Raw genomic sequence first — 18,692 nt, forward strand, 5'->3', positions numbered from 1 at the left:
GGGAAAATTTTATTACAATATGTGATGTATAGATTGAGGCTAACTTTGCATACCAGAGTTCAATTTTTTCTAAGAGCCTTTTGAAAAGACAACCCTAACCCTCGATTTAATTAATTGGAACCTTTCATAACTGAATGGAATATGTATCCATGAGTCTTACTTTTTCACATTACATTCTCTTCTATTTATCTATGTCTACATTTTTGCCAATACCACATTTTCTTGATTACTGTATCTTCAGAATGAATTTTGGAATCTGAAATTGTGAGTCTTCCAAGTTTGTTCTTCTTCTGAAAGCATGTATTAATTCTTATATCTCTTTGACTACTCATAAAAAATCACTTTTCAATCTCCTTAAAAATACCTACTTGAATTTTTATTGTGTTTGTGTGGAGTATTTGTATCAATTTGAAGATAATTGATATCTAATCCCTGGGTTTTTCCAATTCTTTATATCTTATTTTATTTAGTAATGCCTTTACTTTTCTCAACTTTATAATTTTCAGCTAATGGATTTATATAATATCTTATCCATACTTATTAATTTATTTTAGTCCTTTTGCAATACATACTTTTTAAATATATAGACAATGATTTTGTATATTTATATTTTATCTACGACCTTACTAAATACATCTATTGAAGCAGTTATTTTGTAAATTATTTTGTGTTTACCATATGATCAATTGTGCAAATATTGCAGCTTTATTTCTTCATTCAAATTCATGCTTTATTTTCTTTTCTCAGTCTCATTGTCCTGGCTAGGATTTCCAACATGATGGTGAAGAACCATAATGAGAGAGGGCACCTTTAACATCTTTCTGAATTTATCTGAAAAACATTCGGTCTTTTACTCTTAAGCATGATGTTATCCTAAGCTTTATTATAAATACTTTTTAAAAGATTAAGAAAGTCTCTTATGATTTCTAGTGTTATGTGAAATTTTATCACAAATGAATGTTGAATTTTTTCAAATATTGTTTCTGCATCATTTAGATGAGCATATTTTTCATTTTTATTCTATTGATATTGTGAATTGCATTGGAAATGTTTAATCAGTCTGAATACATGGCATAAACCTTTCTTGATCCTGATTATTTATCCTTTTAATAAATTCTGGCTTCTATTACCTAATATTTTGTTCAAGTATGAGATAAAATATTAGATTTAAAAACTATGCCAGGTATGGTGATCCATGCTTGTAATCCCAGGTACTCTGGAGTCTGAGGCAGCACGATCACAAGTTTAAGGTCAGTCTGGGCAACTTAGGGACAGCCTCTCTCAAAATTAAAATAAAACAAAAGGCTGAGGAAGTAGCTCAGTGGTTGAGTGCCCCTGGGTTCAATCCTCAGTATCAAATAAACAAGACAAAACAACACCACAAACAAACAAAACCAGTCATTTTTAGTTAAAAATTTAAAGTCAGAATAGAAAACCAAGAACTATTATAATAGCAAAGGTAATAGGAGTAACAGCAATATCTGCCAACTACTTTTAGACTTTATATCACGTAGATTTAGTGGAAGTGGGTAAGAAGAAAAAGAGAAGATTGTTATTTAGGTTTACAATATTAAATAACATTAATGTAAGTAGGTAAACCCACATTAAGTTATGCATTAAGAGTGACAAATCCTATGCAAAGGTGTGAACATTGCTTTGTTTTCTTAACAACGGTGACTAATCCTCAGTATAATCTGGTGTTGAGTTGAGCACAATTGTAATATGTTGGTATTATTTCTGGAAAATTTCATTTTAGAAGCAAGTCATCCAGACTCTGTAACACTGCCAGAGCTCTTTAATTCTCTAATTAAAACGTGTTTTAGACCACAAGATAGGGCAATGGATATCATCTTTGATCATAGAACACTACTATAAGATTTCCATACAGTTTGAATGTGCTCCACACAGTCATTCCACTGTTACCACATGAGAAAATGAAAGTTAGAGAAAACCTGGCAAGATGTGTAGGAAAAAAAAAAAAATGCTTATTAAATTAAAGGTTGATTAAATGGTTGTAATAAATCAAATATGTGAAGAACAAAACTTTAATACATTCTAAAATATAGTGCTATCAACATTTCAAGCAAGCCTCCTGACTCTCAATCCAAATATATAGATCAATCTGTTCTTGAAAATTCACATAAAGTCACATTCACAACTACATGCAAAACTCCATACACATACACAAACACACACACACACACACACACAAACACACACACACACAGGGACAGAGAGTTTCCTTTCCACTGCCATCTTTGTTCATCATCTTTGTGCTCAATAAATATAAGTTGTACTTTTACATTTGCAACGATTTTTGTACACTAACTTTAAGGATCAGTCACACGCAATGGATAAATGATAGAATGTACCTCAAATGTTGCTGCCTCTGACATGAAATATATGTTAGTAAAGTAAACCAGTATTAAAAGTTTTTGAAGCAAGATTTGGATGCACTGCCTATTCTAATGAGAGATAGTAGAGTTCTCCCATGGAGTATTCACTAAGGTTTTAGTTAATTAAGTGAGAGGGAATTAGACCACAATTATGGCTTATGACTGACTGAATATTAATCATAGGCAAAAAGACAGTGCATATTCATCTAAAGATTATGGATTTAATAAATCAAGTAATCTGTTAAAAAATACAGAGTATTGCCAACCCTCTATAAAATAGTTTGAAAAATATCATTAGCGGGAATATTCCACAATGTGAAAATCTCATTTTTTAATATCAGAAGACATTTCAATCAGTGGTGTTATTTTACTGGACTTTGTACTAATTTTGAGATTAGGAAAAAAACATGAATTAAAGTGTTAGAAATAAATTATTAGAGTATGTAAATGTCTGTTGAAGTGGATCAATGATGTTCTTCTCATTACTTTTAGATGTTTTTAATAATTTCAAGTTATTTTAGGATAGTGGATTAAAATAACTAAGTTAATACATAAAATTTTATCAATTAAAACTTCATAAGTGTATCATTCTGATTTATCTTGATCAAAAAGATTGAATGAAAAATGCATATTACAAATATTGTGCATCTTTTTCTATAATCAATTGATTATTCATTATCATCTTTGGCAGTTTAATATTATAAAGAAAAATGTAACTTTATTGCAAAAAAAAGTAAGTATAGTGCTTTGGAGTGCCATTTTGAACATTAAAAGTAATTTTATGTCACCATATTTCTACCTTTAGAAGATAAAAAGTGGTTTTCTTAATATGCTATAAGATTCAGTATAAGAGCAATTATTGGGTCTACAGAATCTTTTATCATATGATATTTGCACAGAATACTTCCTGAGCAGTGGAATATAAACATTCGTGGGACCCAAGAAGTGGTCTAAGGGACTGAGTCTATTTATTTTTCTATTTACACCCTAAATGAATTCCCTCTTGGAGGATAAATATTTTATTCATTGATTTGATATAACTACTCTGACATATTGAATGTGCATATTTACATGTTTCCAAAATTTGCTTACTGACACATTTCATTATTATAATGTGTTGAAGAGGTGAAGAAACAGAAGCTCATGGAATATAAAAACCACACACACATATACCCAAAGGACTTCACATCTAAACCCTGAAGTAATATTCATAGCAAATCTTATACAGTTAATGTGCAGTAGAATTGAGAGAAATGATAGTTGAAGACAAAAGTTTATTTAACTGTCCAAACTAATATGAACTTATAACTTTATTACTTATTAACCATGCCAATGAAACTTGAACAAATGAGACAATTTTGTAACAAACTTAACTGAAATATCATCAAGTTTTGCATCTTTTTTTCTAAAATGCAGTATTAGTTACATTGTAAGTCAACTCATGGTTTGAGCAACAGCAAAATATTTCTTTTGCATAAACTGCAGTACTTTTTACTCACAGGTCACAAATTACTTATATCAAGAAAACTACTTTCATTTTAATTTACATAAAATGAGTTGGAGCTTCAGTTTTCACAGATAACTTTCAATTGACAATATTCTCATCACATATTCTTTTCCCTTAAATAGACAAATTAAAAGCAGAAGATGAATAACATATATATATATATATAATTGTAAACAAATGGGATACATGTTGTTTCTCTGTTTGTACCTGGAGTATAGGCATACCATTTGTGTAAATCATAAATTTACATAGGGTAATAGTTTTTGATTCATTCTATTATTTTTCCCTTCCCCCCACCCCTCCCACCCCTCTTTTCCCTCTATACAGTCCTTCCTTCCTCCATTCTTGCCCACCTCCCACCTTCCATTATGTGTCATCATCCACTTATCAGTCAGATCATTCGTCCTTTGGTTTTTTGAGATTGGCTTATCTCACTTAGCAAGATATTCTCCAATTTCATCCATTTACCTGCAAATGCCATAATTTTATCATTCTTTATGGCTGAGTAATATATATGTATATATATGTATTGTATATATATGTACCACAGTTTCTTTATCCATTCATCAATTGAAGGACATCTAGGTTGGTTCCACAATCTGGCTATTGTGAATTGAGCAGCAATGAGCATTGATGTGGCTGTATCTCTGTAGTATGCTGATTTTAAGTCCTTTGGGTATAGGCCAAGGAGTGGGATAGCTGGGTCAAATGGTGGTTCCATTCCAAGCTTTCTGAGGAATCTCCATACTGCTTTCTAGAGTGGCTACACTAATTTATAACCCCACCAGCAATGTATGAGTGCACCTTTTTCCCCACATCCTCTCCAACACCTATTGATGCTTGTATTCTTGATAATCACCATTCTAATTGGGGTGAGATGGAATCTTAGGGTAGTTTTGATTTGCATTTCTCTTATTACTAGAGATGTTGAACACTTTTTCATATATCTGTTGATTGCTTGTACATCTTCTTCTGTGAAGTGTCTGTTCATTTCCTTAGCCCATTTGTTGATTGGGTTTTTGTATTCTTGGTGTAGAGTTTTTTGAGTTCTTTATATATTCTGGAAATTAGTGCTCTATCTGAAGTATGTGTGGCAAAGATTTTCTCCCACTCTGTAGGCTTTCTCTTCACATTGCTGATAGTTTCCTTTGCTGAGAGAAAACTTTTTAGTTTGAATCTATCCCAGTTATTGATTCTTGCTTTTATTTCTTGTGCTATGGGAGTCCTGTTAAGGAAGTCTGATCCTAAGCCGACATGTTGAAGATTTGGACTTGCTTTTTTTCTTCTATAAGATGAAGGGTCTCTGGTCTGATTCCAAGGTCCTTGATCCATTTTGAGTTGAGTTTTGTGCAGGGTGAGAGATAGGGGTTATGAATAACAAATTAATACAAAACCTCAAAATTAGAGTTAATTAAAAAGAGTACACACTGACATGCAAATAAAAGTAAAGTGTTTCATTTTGGTGAGGGAAGCATGTCCACATCATGATTATATTTGTTCACAACAGAAGCATAACTAAAATGATGTACTTGAGCACTATATATAGTCTGTAGCTGTATTCCCTGTAAAATGTGTTTTAAGTTGTTATGCAAGAAGACAGATTTTTGAGTTGCATATATTGGTAGACTCTCAGTATCTTTCATCACAATAGGAATATGTTATAAACACTTTCATAGTTCAAGAAACTATATTTGTTCAAGAGATATTTTTCTCTGTGTTGACTGTGGTCACTACCAATCTGCAGTACCAGAATTTTCCTGATATACTGAAAATGATATTCAAAATGTCTAATAATCCTTTATTAAAGGCTTATATAAAATATGTGTTTGATTAGTCTCTATATCCTTTAAAATATCATTCTACTTGGTAGAGAATAAATGTTGCAATAATAAATGTTGGCAAGGATGTGGGGGAAAACATTCACTTATACTTCATTGCTGGTGGGACTACAAATTGTTACAACCACTATAGAAAGCAGTATGGAGATTTCTTAGAAAATTTGTAATTGAACCACCCTTTGACTAAGTTATCCTACTCCTTGGTTAATACCCAAAGTACTTAAAATCATTCTACTATGGTGACCGAGCCATTTCAATATTCATACCAGTTTGGTTCACCATAGCCAAGCCATGGAACACACCTAGGTGCCTAACAACAGGGGAATTCATAAAGAAAATGTGGTATATACACAATGAAATATTACTCAGCCTTAAAGAAGAATGAAATTATGGCATTTGCTGGTAAATGGATGGAACTACAGAATATTGTGCCAAGTGAAATAAACCAGTTTCCAAAACCCAAAGGCAGAATTTTCTCTCTGATATGTGGATTCTAGTCCTCAACAAGGGAGGGGAAGATTAGAAGTTAATTGGATTAGACAAAGGGGAATGAAGGGAAGGGAGAAGGGATGAAAATAGGAAAGACAATAGAATGAATCACACACAACTAACCTATGCTTTTATATGAATACACAATGAATGTAACTCCACATCATGTACAACCACAATAATGGGATCTTAATTGGAACGAGTTATACTTTTTCTATGTATGTATAATATGTCAAAATATACTCTATTGTCTTCTATATCTAGAAAGAACAAATAAATAAAAACAATATAAAATTTCTATTTTAAAATAAATCTATTGAAATGAAAATGTTAAATTGAAACTTGTCAGTTTTTTTTTTTTTTTCATTGTATCCAAAAGCAGGTGTGCTCTTGAGGTTGCACCCATTTATAACTATATTCAGTCAAGTTTTGCTAATGGTTTGTCTATTCATACTTCAAAATTTGATTCTGGTCTCTTGTACTATCCTATTACTTAATTTTCTATTTTACTAAGCTATTCCAATAAGATGGAATGATAATGTAGTAGTTTGTTTATAATTTTATAGTGCATATTTAATATTAAGATTCAGAAAGAAAAGAAGAAAGGCAAAAGGAGAAAGATAATATGGTTAAAAGAATGACAGTAAATTGGAATTTGGGTTTGCATTTTCTTCCAGCAGTTGTAGAGTTCTGATCTAATTCCTAGGTCTCTGATCAACTTTGAGACGACTTTTGTGCAGAGTGAGGGACAGGGATCAATTTCATTCTTCTATGTATGGATATTCAGTTTTCCCAAAACCATTTCTTAAAAATGCTAACTTTTCTCCAATATATATTTTTGGCACCTTGTTGAGTATCAAATGGCTATATCTCTGTGGATTTGTCTATTTGTCTTCTATTCCATTTGTGTTTGTGTTTGTTTTGGTGCCAATATCTTGCTGTTTTTATTATTATAACTTCATAGTGTAAGTTGGGTTTGGTATTAAGATGCCTCCAGTGTTGCTCTTTTTGCTCAGGATTGCTTTGGCTATTCTGGGTCTCTTATTCTTTCCAAATGAATTTAAAACTGTTTCTTTTTATCCTAGTTCTGCAAAGAAATGTCATTTGTATTCTGTTGAGGGTTGCATTAAGTCTCTATAGTGCTTTTGGTAGTATGGCCTTTTGATACTATTGATTCCTGCCTATCCAAGAGCAAGGGTAATCTTTCCATCTTCTAATGTCTCCTTCAATTTCTTTCCTTAGTTTTCTTTAGTTTTCATTGTAGAGGTGTTTCTCATTGGTTAGATTTATTCTTAAGGTTTTTTTTTTGAGGTTATTATAAATGGGATAATTTTCCTAATTTCTTTCTCATCAGATTCATTCACTATTAGAGTATAGAAAAGCAATTGATTTTTGTATGTTGACCTTGTATCCTGCTTCTTTCCTAATTTGTTTATCAACTTTAGAATTCTTCTGATGGAGTTTTTGGGTCTTATAAATATAAGATCATATTATAAGCAATCAGATACTTAAGCTTCCTCTTTTCCTATTTGTATCCTTTTTAATTTCCTTCTCTTGCCTGATTGCTCTGGCTAGTTTCAAGGGCTATGTTGAATAGGAATGGTGAGAGTGGAAGTCCTTATCTTGTTCCTGTTTTTAGAGAAAATGCTTTCAGTTTTTCTCCATTCAGTATGATGTTGGCCTTGGATTTGTCATATTTAGCCTTTAAGATGTTGAGCTAACTCCTTCTATTCCTAGTTTCTCTAGTATTTTAAACATGAATGGGTGCTGGACTTCAAGATAGTCAGGAACTGCCTTTCTTAGCAAGACTTCTAAAGTTCAAGAGATCAATAAGTGGGACAGCATCAAATTATAAATTGCCTGCACAGCAAAGGAAACAAGAGCATGAAGAGAGAGCCTACAGAATAGGAGATCTTTGACACCTGCTATTCAGACAGAGGGTTTATACCAGAATATATAAAGAACACAAAAGACTTAACACCAAGAAAACAAGTAACCTAATCAACAAATGGACAAAATAACTAAATAGACATTTCTCAAAATAAGAAATAGAAACGACCAATAAATATATTTAAAAAGTTCAACATCTCTAGCAATCACGGAAATATGAATCAAAACTACTTTGAAATTCTATCTCATTTCAGTCAGAATGGCAATTTTCAAGAATGCAAATATTAATAAACAGTGATAAGGATGTGGGGAAAAGGGTACACTCATGCATTGTTGGTGGGACTGCAAGCTAGCAAAACCACTCCTGAGAGTGCTATGTAAATTCCTCAAAAAACTAGGAATGGAACCACCATATGATGCAGGTATCTCTTGATACTTATCCAAAAGAGCTAAAATCAGTATACTGTAAGATACAGCCACATCAGCATTTATAGAAGCACTATTCACTATAGTGAGATATGGAACCAACTTAAGCGTACATCAACAAACAAATTGACAAAGAAAATGTGATTTATTTTACACATTGTAATTTTACTTAACCATAGAATATGATGAAATTGTGGTATTTTCTGATAAAAGGTTGGGACTCTTTAACATCATGTTAAGTAAAATAAGCCAGAGTCAGAAAATCAAGGGTCAAATGTTTTCTCTCATGTTCAGAAGCTAGATCAAAATAGGAAAGGAAAAAAAAAAAAAAAAAGCCAGGGCAATGGTGAAGAGGAATTCCGTGAAAATAGAAGAGTGATCTGTGGAGTATAGAAAGAAGATTGAGGTGAGGAACAGGAAAAAGGAAGAACAGTGGAATGCAACTGACCAAAGAATCCTACATACACATGTGAATATACTACAGTGAATTTCAGCTACATGTATATCTATAATGCACTAATCTTTAAAAAAAAAAGTATAAATAAATGGAAAAAAGATTCATAGAGTAGAGGAAAGGTACAGAGAGATGGAGAGAAAGCAAGGAAATCGGAAGTACTGGGACTGAATGGAGCAAATGAGATTCTATGCTTGTATAATTTTGTCAAACTGAATCCCAACATTTTGGGTAACTATAATTACCTGAGCAAAAATTTAAAAAGAATGACAGTAAATTAGTCTTTATTCTTTTACCATACGATACAGGTACATAAAAACACACTACTTAATACTTTGCAAGTTCATTCTTTTATCAATTCATATTAATGAGTAATTCTACCGTACTGTTTTCCCCTGGGAGTAATTGAATGACTTTCTAGGTGCAATATTAATGCTGTAACTATAAAATATTATATGTATTAAAGAAAATATCATACGTATTAAAGAAAATCTCTTGACAAAAATAATCAATTAGATATATATAAGTGAACTAAAATAGTGTGGTCAACCATAGGTAAATAAATGTAAAATTAATACAGTTTATTTTTCAGGCTGTTTATCCTCAAATAAAATATAAATATCCAAATAAGTATGTTCCTAAACATCCTCAACATAGAAATTTGATTTTCCTTACACTGATCATCAGCACATTTTCAGAAGCAATCTTACATGTTTGTCTTTCATTTATACACACATGTATGTACCCAGAAGATATTATCACTAGAATTTTATACATAAAAAATAGTTTGTAGTTACTCATTCCTGCCCACATTCTTGTGCTACACTGAGATTGTATTCCTGTGTCTGAGGAAACCCTTTTATTTATTTAAGTGTCCCTTTGATGGTGACACATTTCCATGGTCTCATAGTCTTTTGATGCCTGGAAATGACTTAGTTGATATTCACTTTTGTGGGAACTTTCTACATCTTAAAGCATTCTAAGCTGTCTGTTAGTTTCTTTCAACACTTTTAAGATATTCCATTGTCTTCTTGGAGACCATGCTTTGGTGGTTAGAATTTTCCTGTCAATCACATTGTTGCTGTGTTTTTAAAGATTATCTTTTTATGTGAATATATCAGATTTCTCTTTGATTTTGGTTTTCTACAGTTTTACCCAGTTGTATTTTTTTTTTTTTTTGGCTGATCCTGCTTAGGATTTATATTCCCTCTTGAATATAAATGTGGCTTGAAGTCATGTTAGGAAAATATTTAGTTATTGTCAAATATTGCTCTGCTCCTTCTCTTTTGCCTTCCCTTTAGTAATTCCCATTATATTCAGATTAATAAGTCGACTTACATGCTTCTCTCATGGTGTTATTCTGTAAGATTTGTCCTTTTGTCCTTACAAACTTTAGAAGGCATATTTTCTTTGACTAGTTTCTCATATTATCAGCCTATTTTTCAATTTGGACTTATTTGTGCTTAAAACTTTTCTGTTGTTTCCTTTTTGGGTTGCTACATTTTTTTAAATGACGATTTATGTTAGTTGATTGATGATTAATTGATTGATACTGGGGATTGAACCCAGGGGTGCTTTACCACTAAGTTCATGGTCCTTTTCATTTTTTTATTTTGAGACAAGGTCTCACCAAGTGCTAGGGCCTGGCTCCGTTGCTGAGGCTGGACCCAAACTAGCAATCCTCTTGTGTTAGCCTCTGGAGTCTCTGGGACTACACATGTGCACCACCATGCCCGGCTGGATTTATTTTTTACACATTTCTGATTTCTGATAAAATGTTCCTTCCTGGTTTCATGAAAAGATTAATCAAGTTATTCTAAAAGCAGAATTGGATATATGCAAAGTCTGTATTGTCTATGTGTTTCTTTTTATAAATTATTGCTTCTCTTGGAACTGTCTTCTCTGTAATTTTTGATTGAAAGCCTGATATGGGAAACAAAAAATTGTAGAAGTTCTCAGAAATGTCTTCTTTTAGAGAATAATTTGTCTTCCAAAATGACAGAATAAGGCCACATCACCTTTCTAAAAATGCCTGGTTCCATAATATGTGTTATTTGCTAGAGCTGCCATAACAAAGTCCCACAAATTGAGTATTGTAAACAACAACAACAAAAAAGTGCTACCTCACATTTCTGGAGTTCAGAAGTCTGAAATCCAAATATTGATACTGCTGATTCTTTCTGAGAGCTGCTAGGGAAGGATCTGTCATTCATTTGTCTTTATGTTCAAATGGTGTATGCCCTCTATACATGATTCCATCTGTACACTTCCTTTTTTGGGGGGATACCAGTTGTCTTGGGTTACAGCCCACTCTAATGACCTCATTTCAACGATTTTAACATAAATATCTCTGTGAAGAATTTATTTCCAGATAAGATTACATTTTGATGTATTTACTGGGAATTAGGACTTCGACAACTATGATACATTTGATTCATCAATCCCCCTCAATGTTGTTGGAGTACTTTTCATATTCTATCACTTGTTGCAAACAGTTTCATTGATTTCTCAGAATCAAAATGCTTAGGAGGGGCAAGTCTTAGGATAAAAAAAGTGGCATAATCGGTTGGTCTCAATCCAATGACTTTTGCTTTACTTCCACATTTGGCCTTTTCCTTGTTAGGTCTACAGTATCTTAAACCGATTAGTTTTTTTTATTTTATCCAATTTACTCATTGTCACAGAGAGGAGTATTTTGAAACAAGCTAGTGTGTCATCTTCACAAGTAGAAATCAATCTTTCATTTTAGTTTTACTTCCTGCATTAAGGAACTTTCATTCCCCCACTCAATTTTTCCAAAGTGTTTTATTAGGTGCTGCTTACTTTTTAAATATGAATTTTGTATTTCAATCATAAATTAACTTTGCTAGTAGCATCTTTTCAGGCCAACAGGAGATAATAACTGCTTCAACTTCTAGACTTGCTGCAAATATTAAAACATTGGATGCATGTAAAGTTTTACAGTACTTAGTATTAAATGTATTTTAAATAACTTCATGGTTCTTTGATGACCAATAAATTTAAATTTAATATGAGATTTTATACATGCTAATGTGTAATATAGATGACTATACTTATCTTTTTTATTCAATTTGTTTATACAATTTTATTGATTGTTGTCCTTGTGTTTATTATTTTAAAGAGAATTCTGAAGTAGTTGCCAAACTATTCATTTTTGTATTTTGTTAAATTATTCACATAGTATATATTCCCACAAATAGAGAGTTGGATAAAAAAGTTATATTTTGAGAGATTTAAACAACAACATAATAGACATCTAGAATGATTATAAACATTTAATCATGTGGGACTATTTCCCCATACCTCCACTGATACTAACAACTATTTTCTCTTTAACCTTCCTTCTTCCATTAGATCAAAAATTTATCTGAATATTTTAGTGTATATATCAATAAAAATAATTTAGTTTAGAAGTACTTTTATTTAAAAATTACTTAATCCTTCTTTTGTCCTATTTGATTATTCATTATATTTATATATTTTTTGAACTTTGCCCCAAATTCCTGAATGTCATGTAAATTTCGCAAACATATTTTCTGATTTGCTACTTATCTATTTCACATCAAAACACTACTTTTATGAGCACAACTTTATGACTCCATTGTCTTTTTGTTTGATTTTTCTATCATGACTTGAATTAGTTCTACATGTACATTACACATTATTTATCAAATATCCAAAATATGAAACATTTGAGGTAGACCCAGAGACATAATAAGAAATCTTAGCTTCTAAAGTTGCTCATTTATAGAAGTATAGAAAACATATGCACTGGCAGTTTTGTTAGAATTGACAGTAGGAAATGCTGTGTTAAAAGACTCCCATAATTTATTATATTCATCCCATTCTGCTAGCATATGTAAGCAACTGATTTTGATTTGACAAGATTATGCTTTGTTTACATGTAGAGCGATAATGTATGTGGATGAGCATCAAGGGAATTAAGCAAATATTCTTTTCTCAGTAATTTTACCCAAGCGCAATACCACAATTAATGATTTTTTTATTATCACTTATGCTTAAATTGCATTTACATTTCATATGTACATTTTTCCAGATCAGTTTGTCAGAGAGTCACTCTGTCATAAAAGAAAAAAATGCAAAACACAATTACTTTTACACTATTAGGTTTAGAACTATTAAATTACTGGTGTTAGTTTCTTAAAATTTTCAGTTTAAATATTCAATATTGAAAAACAAATAACTACACATCCTTACTACAAATAAAATATAAATTGCATTATATATAAAATAACCTTCTATTTGCAATTACCAAAAGTATTATTGTAAGTTGCATATTACAAAGAATTAATACCTATAATTTTTGGAAAAATATTTTATTTCTACATTCACCTCTAAAGGTATGATGTGCATATACTAATAAAGGGTATATTAAAAATAAAAACAGAAGAATAATACAAATAAATAAAGATATTTTAAAAGGTACTTTTTAAAAGTGGCAGTTTTAAAATCACTATATTCTCTAGGCTTAAAATACTTCACCCTTGGCCCACTGGATTTATGTGAATAACCTTAAGCCATTATAAAATTCCTCTATCTGAGCTACAACCCAGCCCCTCTTTATACACTCTGAATTGTTTCCTTTGCTGTGAATAAGTTCTGAATATGATGTCATCCCATATATTGATTCTTGTTCTTATTTCCTAACTGTGAGGTCCATTCAGGAGATTTGAGACTATACCTATATGTTGAAAAGTTTCCCTTACTTTCTTTTCTAATGAGAGTAGTTTCTGGTGTTATATATAGGTCTTTGATCCATTTTGAGTTGACTTTTGTACAGGGTGTGAGGTAGGGATCTGGTTTTACTTTTCTACACGTGGATATCCAGTTATTCCAGTACTGTTTTTAAAAGAGGCTGTCTTCTCTCCAATGTCTGCCTGAGGTATGTTTTAGTTAGTTATGTCACTGCTGTGACTAAATAACCCAACTAGCAAAATTATAGAGGAGGAAGAGTTTATTTGAGGACTCACAGTTTCAGAGGTCTCAGTTCATAGAAGGCTGTCTCCATTATACAGGGCTTGAGGTGAGGCTGAACATCATGATGGGAGAGGGTGATCAGGAAGTAGAGAGAGAGAGTCTGCTTTCCAGATACAAAATCTATACCCGCAAAGCCAGCCCTAGTTCCAATCTTCTCCAGTCAAACCCTACCACTTCATTTACCCATTCAGTTAATCCCTATCAGGCGATTCACTCACTGATTGGGTTAAGACTCTTGATAACCCAATCATTTCTCCTCTGAACCTTCTTGCATTATCTCACATGTGAGCTTTTGGGAGACACCTCATATCCAAACCATGACAGGGCACCTTTGTAAAGACTCCCAACTGAGGAGTCTGTAACATGCATTCACATGCCTGTAACTTTATTTATTTGTTATTGTGGTTCTGTACTATAATTAGAAATCATCTATGGTGATGCCTCCAACAATGACTGCACTGGAACTCTTAATCCAATAAAAATGACAATCATCAAGAATACAATTAACAATAAATGCTGGAAAAATGCATGAGGAAAATGAATGTTTATATACTGTCTTAGGGAATATAAAGGGGGATTCCACAAAAAAGCTAAAAGTAGAGTTATCATATGATCCAGCTATACAATTTCCTGGTATTTATTCAAAAGAATTGAAATCCATATTCTTTCAGAGATACATGAATGCCCCTGTTTATTGCATTATTATTCACAATAGCTAAGTATGGAATCAACCTAGATGTCCATAAACAGATGAATAGATAAAGATAATGTGGTATACATACACAATGGAGTTTTATTCAGCCATAAAGAAAAACAAAACTATATTATTTGCAGGAAAACAGACACAATTGGAGACTATAATTTTGAATGAAATAAGTCAGACTCAATAAGTCAGACTCAAAGAGAAATGACCATGTGTTTTTTTTCTCATATGTGTAAGCTGGAAGGAAAACAAAAAGGATAACATGAAAGTAGAAGGGAGACCACTAGGGTGGAGAAAGGGAATCAGAGGTGGAAAGAGGAAAGAGAGGAGGAGGCATTGAGAAGTGAAATTGATCAAATTATGTTGTGAAGTATATGCATATATGCCACGGTAAAACCCACCATTCTACAGAAATAATAAGCACCAATAAAAATGAAAACTTGTAAGCAGTTATAAATGTAAAATTAAATATGCAAATAAATATTTATGAGTAAAAAAATAATAATATAAAGACTTCTTAAACATCACAACATCCCAGAAAAAGATAACATTTATTTATTATATTTTCGGAACAAACTATACACTTTACCACATGTTTTGACAGAGTAATCTCTGCATCTTCTTTTGGTATCAATTTTCTATAACCAATCTTTATAAATGGAAACAGAAAAGAATTTAGTTATGCCTCTACTGTGGTAGTTCACTGTTTAAAAATTATTGAAAAATTTTAAAAATGACTTTAATATTTAAACTTGTTTTGTGTTAGGAAGTTAAATTTTGGAAAGTTTATTTTAATTTATTATGTTAAATTATTTATAATTTAAGAAGAATTTTCAAGTTTATCTTCATTTTACATATATTTCAAATAGTTTCTCTTCTCCCGCCCAAATACTGCCAAGTGCTTCTAAAACATGTTCTTACTATTCTATGTTATGGGTTAGATAGAAGGTGTCCCAAAAAAGTTCATAGGTGAAAAGAGCAGTTTATGAGAGTTTTACCCTAAACAATGGATTAACCCTCTGATATGGATTAACTAGGTGGTAACTGCAGGCAGATAGGGTGTCACTGGAAGAAGTAGGCACTGGGTGTGTGCCTTTGGGATTTATATTTTGTCCCTGATTAGCCTGTCCCCCTCTCTCTTTCTCTCTCTTTCCCTCTCCTTTCTGGTTGCCATTTATTAGCTGCTTTCCTTTTCCCCACCCTTCTGACATGATGCTCTGCCTAATCTTGGACCCAGAGTTTTGTAGTAAGCCCATCAAGGACTGAACCTCTGAAATCATGAACCAAATATAAACTTTTCCTCCTGTTTAAGTTGCTCTTGTCAGGTATTTTGGTCAGTGACAATGTTGACTAAAACATCCTATGATGTCTAGGTCTGCTCATTTTTGCTCTACCAAGTAATTTGTCACAGTGATTGATAGGAATAGGAAACAAAAAAAAAAAAAAAGACAATAGTGTTCCCATAGGTGAAACGGTCTGTGAAACAGATATTTTCCCAAATCTAAAATATGTAAACCTAACTCACATTCATTTCAGTTAATCCAAAAATATGCCATGTTATTACAAAGCTACCTAAGAAATGGAAAAAGATAGTATAAAACTATCAAGGGAAAAGGTTCAGTGATTTTAACCAACATGTTTCTATTTTGACAAAAATTTACAAATTGACCACATTTATAAAGTCTACCCCAGGACTTTTGGTGGAACCTGTGCAAGGATGAGTGATGAAACTTAAATAATTTCAGCTTCAAAGAAAATCAACGTCCTCGACTAAATCTCCTGGAATGTCCTGGATACCTAAATCTGGTGCACACGTGATAGAACTTCCATAGAACAGTGACTCTAAAATATCAGTTTGCATAAACTTTAAGTTGCATAATCTTAGCTTGTATGACCTGATAAAATGTGATGTTCAAGTTCTTATTCCCAGAACTCAAATTTGCATTTCTAATGAATTTAGATGCTAGTGTTGCTGGTTCAGAAAACATGCCTTAGGAAATCACGTCATAAGCCAAAGAGGTAACAGCTGAAGTGCAGATCATAGGATATTACAATGTTTAATTTTATTCGACAATATAAAAAGTTTTCAAAAGGCAAATTTATACTTCCAGAGGTGTATGTGAGTTTGAATTGCATAAAATCCTCCTGCAGGTCAAGTGGCTCAGGAAGCTGAGGCAGAAAGATAGTTCAAAGTCAGCCTCAGCGACAATGAGGTGCTAAGCAACTCAGTGAGATGCTGTCTCTAAATAAAATACAAAATAGGGCTAGGCAATGTGGCTTAGTGGTTGAGTGCCCCTGAGTTCAATCCCCAGTACCAGGAAAAAAAAAATCATCTTAATACATGGTATATGTTTAATATAATTTTTATTGAAGTACATGAGCTATGTGATGGGGCCATGAATATATACCACTCAGATCTTCTACAGAGTGTGAGGTAATTGATGGACAGGCCAAACCCTCTGAATCTACCACCAGGTTGGCACCAGAGTGTGCTTCCACAAGCTGCTCTCAACCAACAACTGCAACAGAAAATACCATGCTGATCTTTCCTGGGATGCTAATTTTGCCTTAAAGATTCCTATGAGCCTGCCTAAAACGCATTTGTTGAAATATGAGCTCCTACCTGGCAATTCCTTGGTTCCTCCTTATCTTCTTCACAAAGGTCAAATATACGTTGTTGTTCAATGGTTCCTTGTGTGTTCTCTTCTTTGCTCATCTTTTTTTTTTTTTTCTCTGAAGACATTCCCCACAATAATTAACTCAGATTGCCAAGGAACCTTAATTAATGCAGTATGTATACAAAATTTCTATTTACCTGGTCAAGCTTTAATCACATTTCCAGAGATCTACCCTTCTATACACATTCCAAGGTACCTGGTGGTTTTTCAAAGTATGTTGCAGTATTGATAAATTGGGACCCTTACTATTAATTAGGGTATAATATTTGTTAATCTGGTAGGCTTTTCCTAAACATTTTATATTCAATTAAATGCACAAATCATAAATGAGTTATATGATTAGTTTCAGCAACTGCTTAGATCTGTACAATTTGTCATCAGAGCAATCAATATTAACACTATTCCTGTAAGTTCAGTCATGTCCTTATTTTGTAAATAGCTAACTTAATCCTTAGAAGCAATGCATGTTTGCATATTTTATAATTTCTGTTAGTATTGTTTATTGTAGACCTGTGAATGAATGTGAATAAGTGGAATCTTAAGGTCTTTTTACTTAGCACTATACATTAAAGAATCATTCATGTGTGTAAAGAATCATTCATGTGTGTGTAATTTTTTTTTTTTTCTTGATGCTAAGCATTTAACCCAGGGGGCACTTAACCACTGAGTCCCAGTCATTTTTATTTTGTGGGTCTTGCTAAGTTATTCAGGGTGTCACTAAGTGACTGAGATTGGCTTTAAACTTATATCCTCCTGTCTCAGTCTCCTGAGTCCCTGGGATTATAGGCATGCACCCTATGGCCAGTAAGAATATTTTTATATAAATGAATTGTGACTTATCTTTCCTCAAACAGAGGAACACTTAGTTTGAGTCTGATCATTCCCTATTGGAAAAATAATTTCGTTATATACATTTTCTACCAAACTTTATTTGAACACAGGTTGTAAACACCTAGAAATGTAACTACTGCTTGTTGGTAGAGGTGGACACTCAGTTTTTTATAAAACTACTGTTACATTTTCAGGCTACGTTAATACAACATCTCACCAAAATACATAAAAGTTTCATTTGTTCTATCTCCTTGCCACTTTTTGACATTTGCAGTCAGTCTACTATGTCTAATCATTTACTATGGATTAATAAGTATTGATAAGTGCAACAGATGAGAGCAAATTATAGAAATTAAAGAAAGAAAAACATAAACAATCCACATATCAAAATGATGAAATAATACACCAGAAAAAAGAGAATTTTATTGATAAAAGTAATAAGAATAAGAAATTTAGAAAGA

This window comes from Sciurus carolinensis, chromosome 3, assembly GCF_902686445.1.
Source record: "Sciurus carolinensis chromosome 3, mSciCar1.2, whole genome shotgun sequence".
In the NCBI taxonomy this organism is placed as follows: Eukaryota; Metazoa; Chordata; class Mammalia; order Rodentia; family Sciuridae; genus Sciurus; species Sciurus carolinensis.